Genomic DNA, 11,361 nt, shown 5'->3' with positions numbered 1-11,361 from the left:
ACATGTTTAACCCCGCCGCATTTTTGCGCCTGTCCCAAGTCAGGAGCCTCTGGCCTTTGTTAGTCTTGTATTATTTTAATTTTAGTTTCTTGTGTAAAATTTGGAAATTAGTATGGCGTTCATTATCACTGAACTAGTATATATTTGTTTAGGGGCCAGTTGAAGGACGCCTCCGGGTGCGGGAATTTCTCGCTACATTGAAGACCTGTTGGTGACCTTCTGCTGTTGTTTTTTTCTATGGTCGGGTTGTTGTCTCTTTGGCACATTCCCCATTTCCATTCTCAATTTTATTTTGACTGGATGTACCATTTTACCAAATGGTAATCTGTTGTTAGCTGATACTTTAGGAAGTCATGTACTGCAGTAGTATAGCGAAGACGGTGAACATTTTCAAGACCTCCCATGCAATGACAACCCATTTGATTTGACAGTCATTAACAAAAACCTAATTGCAGTTACATATGGAAAAAGCAAGTATTTAGAGATCAGAAACATAAAGAAATATACTGTCGAAAGGATTGATAGATTTAAAGAGAATTGTTATGGAATATCATTCCAAGATAATAAACTATTTATGAGTACAGGGGGAATTGTGATAACAGATATTAAAGGAAAAGTACTAAAATCATTCAAAATTGACGGCACACGTTTCTTAGCAACAACCATTAATAGAATTTATTTTACCGTCACAAAAGATCGTTCTGTACATTGTATTTCCATGACAGGTGAGGTAATATGGGTACATAAAGATGAGTTATTCCGCTCCCCAAATGGAATCGCTGTTGATGGCCACCAAAATGTTTTTGTTGCTGATACAGTATCGAATTCTTTAATAGTTATACGACATGACGGGAAGACCAATAGAGGCCTACTCTCGAGTTATCATGGTCTATTTACGCCATTTGTATTACACTACAACAAAAAGGAAAAAACATGTGTTTAGTACTTGTGGGGATACTGATGTTTATAATCTTGAGTAGTTTCAATAACATTAGTTTTATAAGCTAAGTCAAATTCGTAAATGTTCAAATTAGTTTGATTTAAAAAAAAAAATAATATAATTTATCAAATGAACGTCCTTTTTGACAATAGGAAAACAAATAGAGATCAAATTCATTTTTTTCATGTAATGCTTGTTTGTGACAATATATTTATTTTGTTTGATGAATAAATATGTGTTTAATCAGCTCCACAATTACACGAATTTAGTTTGCCAAGTAACCGACCAAACTGTATTTCGCCTGTGACGAATATAAAGGATAATACACATAGGAATGACAATACGACAGAGGCGTTAAGTATGTGTATAAAGCGTTTGTTTCAGAAGGTGCAACACCGAGACCCCACATTATCTAGTATACAGATACTATAATTTCTGTTTTACATATGCCCACATTTTCATGGTTCAGTTACTGCTTAGAAAAAGTTTCTAGTTTATTTCTCACCTGCTGTTGTTACTAAATATCATAAGCAGTGGCACAACTATATCTGTTTAATTGAATTGTTGCAAGATTCGACAGATAGGGGTTAACAGGCAGTGAACTTATTGTATGGATAACTGCTCAACTGTATTGCCACTCTTAAGGGCATACGATACAGTTACAGGGGGTGGGATAATGTCGTTGCTAAGTTAAATGTTATTTTCGCGACGTCAAACTGTGACATTTAGGGAAAAGATGCATTTTTCGACTGGTCTTGTGATTTGAACTGATCTAACTTTTAAAAGGATTACACGGACCCCTCATTATGAAATGGTATTAGGTTGGATTGTGTATAAAGATTTTTTTGTACCATTCATTTTTGAAATTCAATAGTCAAAGATAATTTTTTTTAAATCAAATAAATAAACCGCGAAAATGCCGTTTTCCACAAATTCCTGAAACTTTGTTAAAAATTAATTATTTCCTACGAAATGTTGTACATATTGAGAGCATATAAATGATCAGATGATTTTCATAATATTTTACATATATACGCTGTGTTTATTTGTCGAAATAAAAAAATGTGTCTATCCAAAGGAAATTTTGGGTAAATTACTAAAATTTCGACCCGTTTTATCTCACATGAAAGTATCTTTGTTATAACATAATTGAAGTGCTTAGGTTAAAAATAGTTTGTATGCAAATTTTCTGAAAAAACCCATCATGAGATCGAAACTGTATCGTATGCCGTTAAGTTTCAGGGCTAATCTAGTTTCCGTACTATGATCCATAGCTCAATTGTATTTGGTAGTTGGTTTTATTTTCAAAAAGTGATTGAAAATCCCAAAACGAATATTCATAACTGTAATGTTGAGAAAAGAATCAGAAAGCCATGTAAAAGCGAAAGGTGAAAATGAAGTTCATAAAACAACTGAATAAAAAACAACCGTAGTATACCGCTGTTAAAAAGTCATAACTCGATTGTCTACTTGTATTCGTGCTGTTAGGCTAAAGACTGAGCAACATGAAACCAACCACAGCTGAGGGTGATCTTAGGAGCTCCGGAAGGGTAAGCTGATCAATTACCGTGACACCCGTCGCGAACATTTCCGTCTGACAAAGATTCATTTGACCTATTTTTTCATGAATCACTGGTGAAAGTGAAGTTTCATGGTTATGTCGATTACGAATTAATGAATTTGTCTTGGCGTACGGAATGATTGTAGCGTAAAAATGGCAGTCTTGTAGGATTCATTTGATGTTGACAACATTTTAAAAGTTCATGGGTAGTTAGATGATGGTGATAGAAGAGGAAGACAATTGCAATTTATAAACTTTCTTTCCTTTTAGCTTATCTGGTCAAAATGTCCAGTGTGTGCATTTTTCAATCATTTGGCGTCCTTCGTCTGTCGTCGTCCATCGTCCGTCAACGTTTACAAAATCTTCCCCATTGAAAATACAGCGCAAAACGAAGATAAACTTGGATATTCCCATCCTTATGGTATCTTGTCTAAATCTGTGTCATATTTCCAACAGAACAGTAAGATCTAAAATAATTAAACAAAGGATAACATGCAAGTATTGTCTTGTTGACCTTTATTATAGACAGACAAAAAATATGACTCAGCAGAAAAGCTAAAAATGTCATGATCTAACTACCAGTGATTTTGAACAAAACTGTTTGCCAACTAATTATAGCAGTTATTACCGCAATCTGTTAAGGGTTTTTGGCTATCATCTTTGAATAATAACTCTGAAAGATAGAGGGAATAAGTAAATGACAAAAAACGTCAGAAGGACAAGATCTACATATAATTAACAAAGTCGAAATCGAAAGTCGATTCCATCTAAAAAGATATTATCTACGAAAGAAGAATAATGTTTACTTTTTTTTAATGATTTTGCAAAAATAGAGAGAAACTTTATATGAAAGAAATACCAAGCTCTTCATCAATGTAAGACGGACGACCGAAATCGTCATTTGACTCGAAGTAAGAGTTTTGCCAATAAATAAAGATTTTAAAGCATTTCGGTTATCTAAGCAAATTTTGAGTTTTTGTTGGACAAGATCTATAAATAACCCAAAAAGGCATAACTCGACAGGTGATTCGTAAAAGAAGCATTTGCCTTGAAAAGAAGATTTGTACCAATTTTGACGTATTATTCTATAAATAACCCAACAAGGCCTAACTCGACAGGTGATTCGCAGTAGAAGCATTTGCCTTGAAAAGAATTAAAGATTTGTACTAATTGTAGTGTATTTTGCTGAAACTAATGTTTATAGCTGAAACCTGTATCCTCAGATCATTCATCAATAAAGAAAACTACCATAGTCATTGCCATTGAAAGACAATTTTCTCCAATTTTAGTCTTTTTGGTTGAAACTTACTATGGCAAATAAAGAACATTTTTAATTTTTTACAATTACCAAAAGTACATGATCAATTTAAAGCAACATGACCGAAATTGTCTGTTGACTGATATGAGTTGTTGTCCTTGAATAACGATTTCTTAACGACTTTCTGTAAATATTAAGGTACATATCGTAGATGGATAAAGCAGAAATGAGTAGCAAGACAAGATTCCAAACGTATTACAATGCGTTTAAGTAGATGATGTCTATAATTGGATTTTTAAAATGTGACTATGTTACAAATTGTTAAGTCGACACCAGATCTCGACTTATATCTAAAAAATGACAATCAGGGTCAGTTCAGAACACACAAATGTTACAGCAAAAGGGGTGATTACAACATCCAAATTGTGAACTTTCCAGTTTTACGTATCAATGTAGCAACATTCTAACAGCGCCTGCATATGGAGGATATATATCCTAGTTGGTTTTAGGGCTAGCATTTCATATCATGATTTCGTGGATTATTGGTTGCTGCTTCAAGAAGATTTGAACCAAGCGTTCCAAATGGAGAATATATTGTTGAATTCATCCTTTCAAAATTTCTCAAGACACCATTGCGAGTTTGTTGACCGTCATGGTAAATCTGTTTCATATATGACAGATGCATTCCAATTGTCGTAGCCGTTAGCCTTTCCTCGAATACAACATCATCTAGTTAGACTTATCACCTAATGATTACTTACACGAGCGACACAACAGTTATAACCTTTCAGCAGGATCTGTTTGCCCTTCCAGAGAAATCTATGTCACCCAAATTGTGTTTTTGTTTCAAAGAGGTGTGTAGTTATCTTGCTACCTTTTAATTGTTTGTGATTTTTTAAAATTTCTGCTTTGCTTATAATGGAATGAGTGTTGACTATTCTTTCTCTTGAAAAACGTGATTCATTTTCAAAATTTCACATTCGGGTTAGTTTAAGTGTTTAAAACGAATTTGATGGTCAAATAAGAGTCAATTTGCAATCCGCTACATGTTGCCTAATCAATAGATTAAACTTACCGACTTATTTTATCGGAGTTAGACGATTGGTGCGACATGTGACGATTTCCTAAATCGTATGGAGCACATTATATCCACCCGGTTTTTTTTTTATTTGACTCGCGATTGGTCAGTTTCTAATAGAATTCTGTATTGAGTTTTGTAGACTGTTGTTTGACATTTCAGTCGTTTTTTGTTTTTGCCATGGCGTTGTCAATTTGTCGTCGACATCTGATTTTAAATATAATTTTTGGTGTCTTCTGCCTCTCTTTCACTAACAGAGTCGAACTCAACTTTAAAAATGAGAACTACATAAATTATTCTTTTTATTGTCGGTTTCTCATGTATCATCACGTCTTCGATATTGACTAATTTAAAAATACCTTTCTTAGATTTTCGGTTGATGAATGTTGAGTTGTAATGTAATGAAGACGCTGAAGTTCAAACTACATCAGGTAGATAGGACCTTGTGTGAATCTCTTTTGGTCACACAGCTCTTAAATTCTAATATCGGAATACATTTTTGGTTTCACTTTTTTTAATAAAGCGTGACAGGCAACAAACGTCACAACGAGCTGGTTGATCATTATGGAATATTCGTTTCATAGATGAAAGCGGATATGTTCCAATTATCGTAACCAAAATCCTGCCCTCTTTTCCCGAAATAAGACCTACTGAATTAGACGTATTGCAGGGTTTGTACTGCAATGAGCAACACGTAGGTTTCCATTAGTGGAGCAGGATATGCGTACCTTTCTAGAGCACATAAACTCATTCCAATTTTATTGTGGGTTTCGTGTTGCTCAGTCTGGTAATCTGAATAATCCTTTAATTATGCTTATTCTAAAAGGTTACCAATTCAACACTGCAATTAGATCATTGAATATTGTTTTTTTATTGGTATTAGTATTGATTTTGTTATCAGTAGATTAAAAGCAAACTAAATAGTATTGTTATATACATCTTTTTTGTACATATACATATTTGTGGAACTACCATCTGTCGATAATTGTATCTTGGCTTTGCACAAGGTCGTGTTTTTTTTACTGCTTATGAGGTCTTTTACTAAATCGATTGGATGTTGGATGTGAAGTGATTGATAAGTAAGTCCAGAGGCATGATTTATTTAAGTTGTTAGTGCTTTTGAACTGTCTGTTAGTGCGAGTACTCGTAGATCTGTCTTTTTGTTGTTTGGATATACAAGCTCCTAGTCATGTCCACTTATATATAAGTACGTCTGAACCAGTGATAACTATACAATATATTGTATCCATCGGATCACCGGTGCCACGATATTTCAGTATCATGAGTTCGAATCCCGGCCAGGGAAGAACAAAACAAATTTGCTAACACAAATTTCCAGATCTAACATTATTGGGCTGATATTTAGACTAAAGTGTTCAATAATGATCGTAAGTCATCTTTTTTCAGAGGGAGTTTCAAAATAACTTCCAAATTTTCAAAAACTCTGTCTTAATAAAAGACATTTTAAAAAATCAACCTTATCAGCAAAATTACCATGAAGCATATTCATACAGACAAATTATTGTTTTTGATGAATGTCTTTTCATAGTGTTATAGTAAATAAGGGAGTTTAACATTGCGTTTTATCTACAACTTTATGTGGTCTGTTTTAAAAGTCTTAAAGTATAAACAGGCATGCTTGAGTGCTTATTGTTATTATAGTTTGGGAAATATAATGCTATTATTTGTATGGTTGAAATCATTTCAGTCGCATTTTAAACTTTATGAAATAACGTATGTGATATACGCTCTAGATTGTTGTCTTCAGAGATCATGTGTAAATGTATTAGAAATATAATACAAGTAGCTTTCAATTAAAACAATACTTAAGGTATTTACAGATAAAAGATTCGTTCAACCTCGACATATATTTTGTGTATTTGGATATTCATGTTTGTGTCATTACAACTGAAAAATTAAAAATGATCCGCTAATTCGATATTTGTATCCATTAAGGTCAAGGATCAGTAAATGAACTAGTCCATAGATTTTTTTAAAATTTAGAACGCAATTAAATATTGAAAATATACATTAGAAAATGTAAAAAAAATTATATGTCACCGACTTCGTTTTCAAGAAAAATCCATTTTTAAAATGGTCCGAGAGGGTACTTAATTACATTGAATATATAGGGGAAATCTATATTTTTCTTCTACAATTTTCGGTTTCCGGTATAAATCACGTGAACCGCTCCATAGAATTTTTTTTAAAACTAATATTTTCTTCCTCTTTGTCTTACGAATTAGATGATATTAAAAAAAAATATGGTCACCGACTTCGTTTTCCCTGTAGAAGCGACGCAAACTTAACATTTTGGCAAAAAATCCCATCAAAATTCGTGACGTCGTAATTTGTACACTGTAAAAACAAGTGTTAATGATTTAACACTATTATTAACACCTTCCTGGAAACACTTATTTAACATGTTAAAATGTTAATCATTAACACTTGTGTTAATAATTATTAACATGTTAATGTGTTAAAATGATTAACACATTACATGTGAATTTGCCTGGAAACACTTAATTAACACTTTAACATGTTTATCCTTGTGGAAGTGTTAATTTCTTTAACATGTCACATGTTTAACATGACATTAACACTAGTGTTCAAAAAGATGAATGGGTGATTTCTGACGATACACAACATAATTGGTTCTTGTTTTTGACCTGATCAGTTATTTGCATTGGCAAACCAATAATAAGCAACCAAGGATGTTGTTCATTGCCTTTGACATATTCTTTTTTATGAAATAAAGGAATTGTGCATTTTGTAATATTTTGAATAAGCATTAATTCAAGGGAAAATTCAAAATGGAAATAGAACTTCATAAAATATGAATACCAAAGAGAAAAATAAACTGAATAATGTACCACAAATAGACAAAACCTAACAAACGACAGTCTTCTAAACAACACATTGAAAAAAATGGAAATGATACAAGATACAAGATATTGTCCACAGTACACTGGTGCCTGTCTTACCCTGTCATTTTTTATGTTCAGTGAACAATGAAAATGGAGTAAAAAACCTTATTTGGTATTGATGTTAGAAAACCATGTTATATAAGGAACGTGTACTAGTATGTGTACCAAGTTTCAAGTTGATATGACTACAACTACTACTTCACTCTAAACTAACTTCTAAACTAACTTCACCAAAATGTTTTACAAGATTCAGGACAGACAAATGAATGGATTGACAGTCTGAAAAGAAATAATGCCATCTACTATCATAGATAAGGCATTGAAGACAGAAACAGCACTAAATATAAACCATGGTCATCTCAGGTACTCTGGAATTCTGAAAGTTTCCTTAAGTGTGAATTCTTAATAAAACATAATAACCAGCTGTATAGTTTTTACTCATTTTTATTTCTTGACAACACGTCAGAGAATTTTATCCAATTGCTTGATTTTTGCTGGGTATATTGATCCCCAATAGCCCACTGTTGTAAAATCCCCAGTGTCTGGGAATAAATTTCGGGATAATCCAAATCAAAAACATAATAAACTGCAATTAGTAACAGTAATGAGTCCAACACATTTAATGTTTGTCCTATTATTTTCCTGCCATCTCCAATTACGTGTGAACATAAGGTATTTCCCTCCTGGTCAAGGAAGACCACTACATACGGAGCCTCTCCCTCTTCCGTTTCGAAGTGTTTTATGGGAAGGGAATCTATTTTCTGCACATTCTGAAAAAAAAAAAAAAAAACCAGTCAATTCTTTTTTTATGAACTTCAGTGATGAATACAATAATTGGTCCTTGTACAAAAATTTAATAATTAACTTTTCACTTATTTATTTCATGCATAATATTTTATAAAAATAAATAGACAATGTGTCCATGCGACACAGATGCCTCCACTTGCATATAATTTAAAAAGGGCCATAAATCTAGAACAATAAAAGTGATGCCACCCAAATTCGAATTTGGTCTATGTTTTGAGGTTATTCATGTAATCATTTTGAATATAAGTTTCATTAATGTAAAAAAGCCAATTCTAATGTCAATTATCACAAGCAGTTTTTTTTGTGTAACTATACACACATCTTGACAAAAGAGCTATTGAACACATTACTACCACTATCTTAATTAAAAGTATCAGTTTCTTGTACCAATATCAGAGTTTTATCTGTTTAAACTGTTACAAATTAATCTACCAAAATACTGTTTAAATGAATATACCTTTACAACTTTAATGCATGACCTGGATTTAATCCCTTTCCCCTTCTTTCTGTTAACATTGTTTTCTAACCCTTTTACAAGAGCAATACTCTTTTCTGTCTCTGTTTCCTGTGAAGAAATATTAAATAGAATAAATGAAAATGAGACACTTTAATAACCCCATAATATTTTGTAATACAAAAGAACCATGAAACTCTTTCAATAGCATAATATTGTATTGTTCCAAATCTGTGTTACAAAGTATTACAGGTACATGTATACATTTGTACAATAATTAATACTGACTTGTTTAAAACAAATTATATAAATGAAAAATGGATAAAATGTAGATCTTATAGAATTCTTTACACAAACATTTTTTATTCACACTAGCTACTCAATCCACCAGTGTGCCATAAAAAGGGGATTAATGTGTTTAAAAAGTGATACTTGTCAGTAAATATAATTTTCAGTTTGCATAACCGTCTTTAAATATATGACACACACATGATAAATCCATTAAATGTAACAGGTATTGAAAGAACACAAAAGATATGCCTATGCTTTGTTTTTTGAAAGTCTGCACTGTCTGGTACAGTGTACATGCACTTGTACCGGTTGTACTTGTTCTCTTCTTACTTGGGTATATTTTCAGATGTGTATTGGATCTGGAAACAAAAATATTACTGTAAAATAATCGGGTATATGTTCAAACATTCAGTATGAATTTATCAGCTGGAGTGTTTATATTTACATCGGAAATGACGGTTGTAACAGTCATGTCGATGACGGTGAACAAGTTGAAAAGTATTCCGTTCGGAGAACACGTGACACCCACCCCCCTTTATCATGTTTATTATAATTAACTAAGTTGAATCCTTTTTAATTCCAAATTATAAGAATAAAAGCCATCACAAATGATAAAAACGGTTATTTTGATTATATAAGTATTTAACAAAAGATAGGGATATATGTATTAACCACTATCAAGCCATCCGGCATCACATGTGATGGAAACGCGCGGCAACTCTTTGAACTTGTCATGCCAAGACTCAGAGATTTCATGTTATTGTCTCTAGACAGGTAAGCATCACACCGAATTATATATAAAAGGAAATACTTACATTTTAGTTGATAAAGTTGTATTTAAATCTGTGTTTGCTTGTTTTCTTTGACGTGTTGACCACTTTCTGACTATTCTAGTTGTGATTCCAAATTTTGAAAAGATGGAGCGTTTCGAAAAAGGCGGTAAAATTTCAGCATCCTGTCACGTGCTTATTCAGAAGAGATTAATGGGTGTGTTAATCTGTGTGCATGCTGTTTTCACATCCGTGTTAAAGATTAATTTGTTCTTATCCCAATAGTTGGTTTCTGAATAATTACGTTTTCAATTAATGTCATATTAAGATCTATTAAGATTAGATATGCCTAATTTTGCTAAATCTTTATGTGTACAAAGAAGATAATTGGTTCTTGACTCTGTTGGATTCGTTAATGATGTTTTTTTTTCATTTTTCTAAATTATTTAATGAAATTTTTAAAATAAAACTAAAAAACGATAGTATTGAATACACATTAAATCATCGTAAACAAGTGTTCTACAAAAAACATACAATGTACTTCAATGTGCTGAAACAAAAAATTTAGACTTGCATCTATCAATACCTTTTAACACTTCAACGTGTTATTCCGGGCCACAGTGTTAATTACAATTACTCTTTAACACACATGGTGAATATTTTTTAACACTAGTGTATTCATTTTCACACTTTCACGTGTTAAACTTTAACACTATTTTTTACAGTGTATTACATAACGTCAAGTTATCATGCTAATAATTTCCAACGTTCTTCGTGTTGATTATGCACCATGATTATGTGTTTCGTATTGATAGATTCTTTTTATCATAAGAGTCTGATAATTATCATTAATTTTTATTTAGTATTACCAATATTCTTTATTCTTTATATTTTAGCACCCCATTATACTCTTTTCCTTTTTTTTTCTTTTTTGCATTTTATTCTGCAATGTTTGCCCATTATTCTGCATTCCGTAAACCCCAATCAGACCCTCTTTTATGGAACATTTTAAAAAGAAATTATACGTTGTAAAAAATATGATACATGTATGTTCATTATCAATATTCATATCTAAAACAATTACGGTACTAGTTCAGACAAAAATACATTGTAAGTACATGAACGCAAAAATGGTAAAAACTTCGCTAGACGGCGTTCATTTACTGTTACTTGACCTTAAATCAATCTGGTAAGTTTTAATATACTTCAGATTACATAGCTAAACAGTAGTTTGAACTGATTTGTTCATTTAGTAGATAATCGTATAAATATCAA

The 11,361-nt window shown here is 32.1% G+C and overlaps 1 long non-coding RNA gene across 1 annotated transcript; it reads right to left on the bottom strand.

Annotated features, from left to right (window-relative positions):
• Nucleotides 1-8,192: 8,192 nt before the first annotated feature.
• Nucleotides 8,193-9,795, bottom strand: LOC143066536 (uncharacterized). Its single transcript, XR_012975653.1, has 3 exons — nt 9,647-9,795; nt 9,029-9,136; nt 8,193-8,534 (listed from the first exon to the last, which is right to left on the bottom strand). It is a non-coding gene; the product is annotated as an uncharacterized LOC143066536 (long non-coding RNA).
• Nucleotides 9,796-11,361: the final 1,566 nt, after the last annotated feature.

The sequence above is a fragment of the Mytilus galloprovincialis genome, chromosome 3 (assembly GCF_965363235.1).
Source record: "Mytilus galloprovincialis chromosome 3, xbMytGall1.hap1.1, whole genome shotgun sequence".
In the NCBI taxonomy this organism is placed as follows: Eukaryota; Metazoa; Mollusca; class Bivalvia; order Mytilida; family Mytilidae; genus Mytilus; species Mytilus galloprovincialis.
Note: the sequence above shows the minus strand (reverse complement) of the source record. Positions and strands in the feature narration are given on the sequence as shown.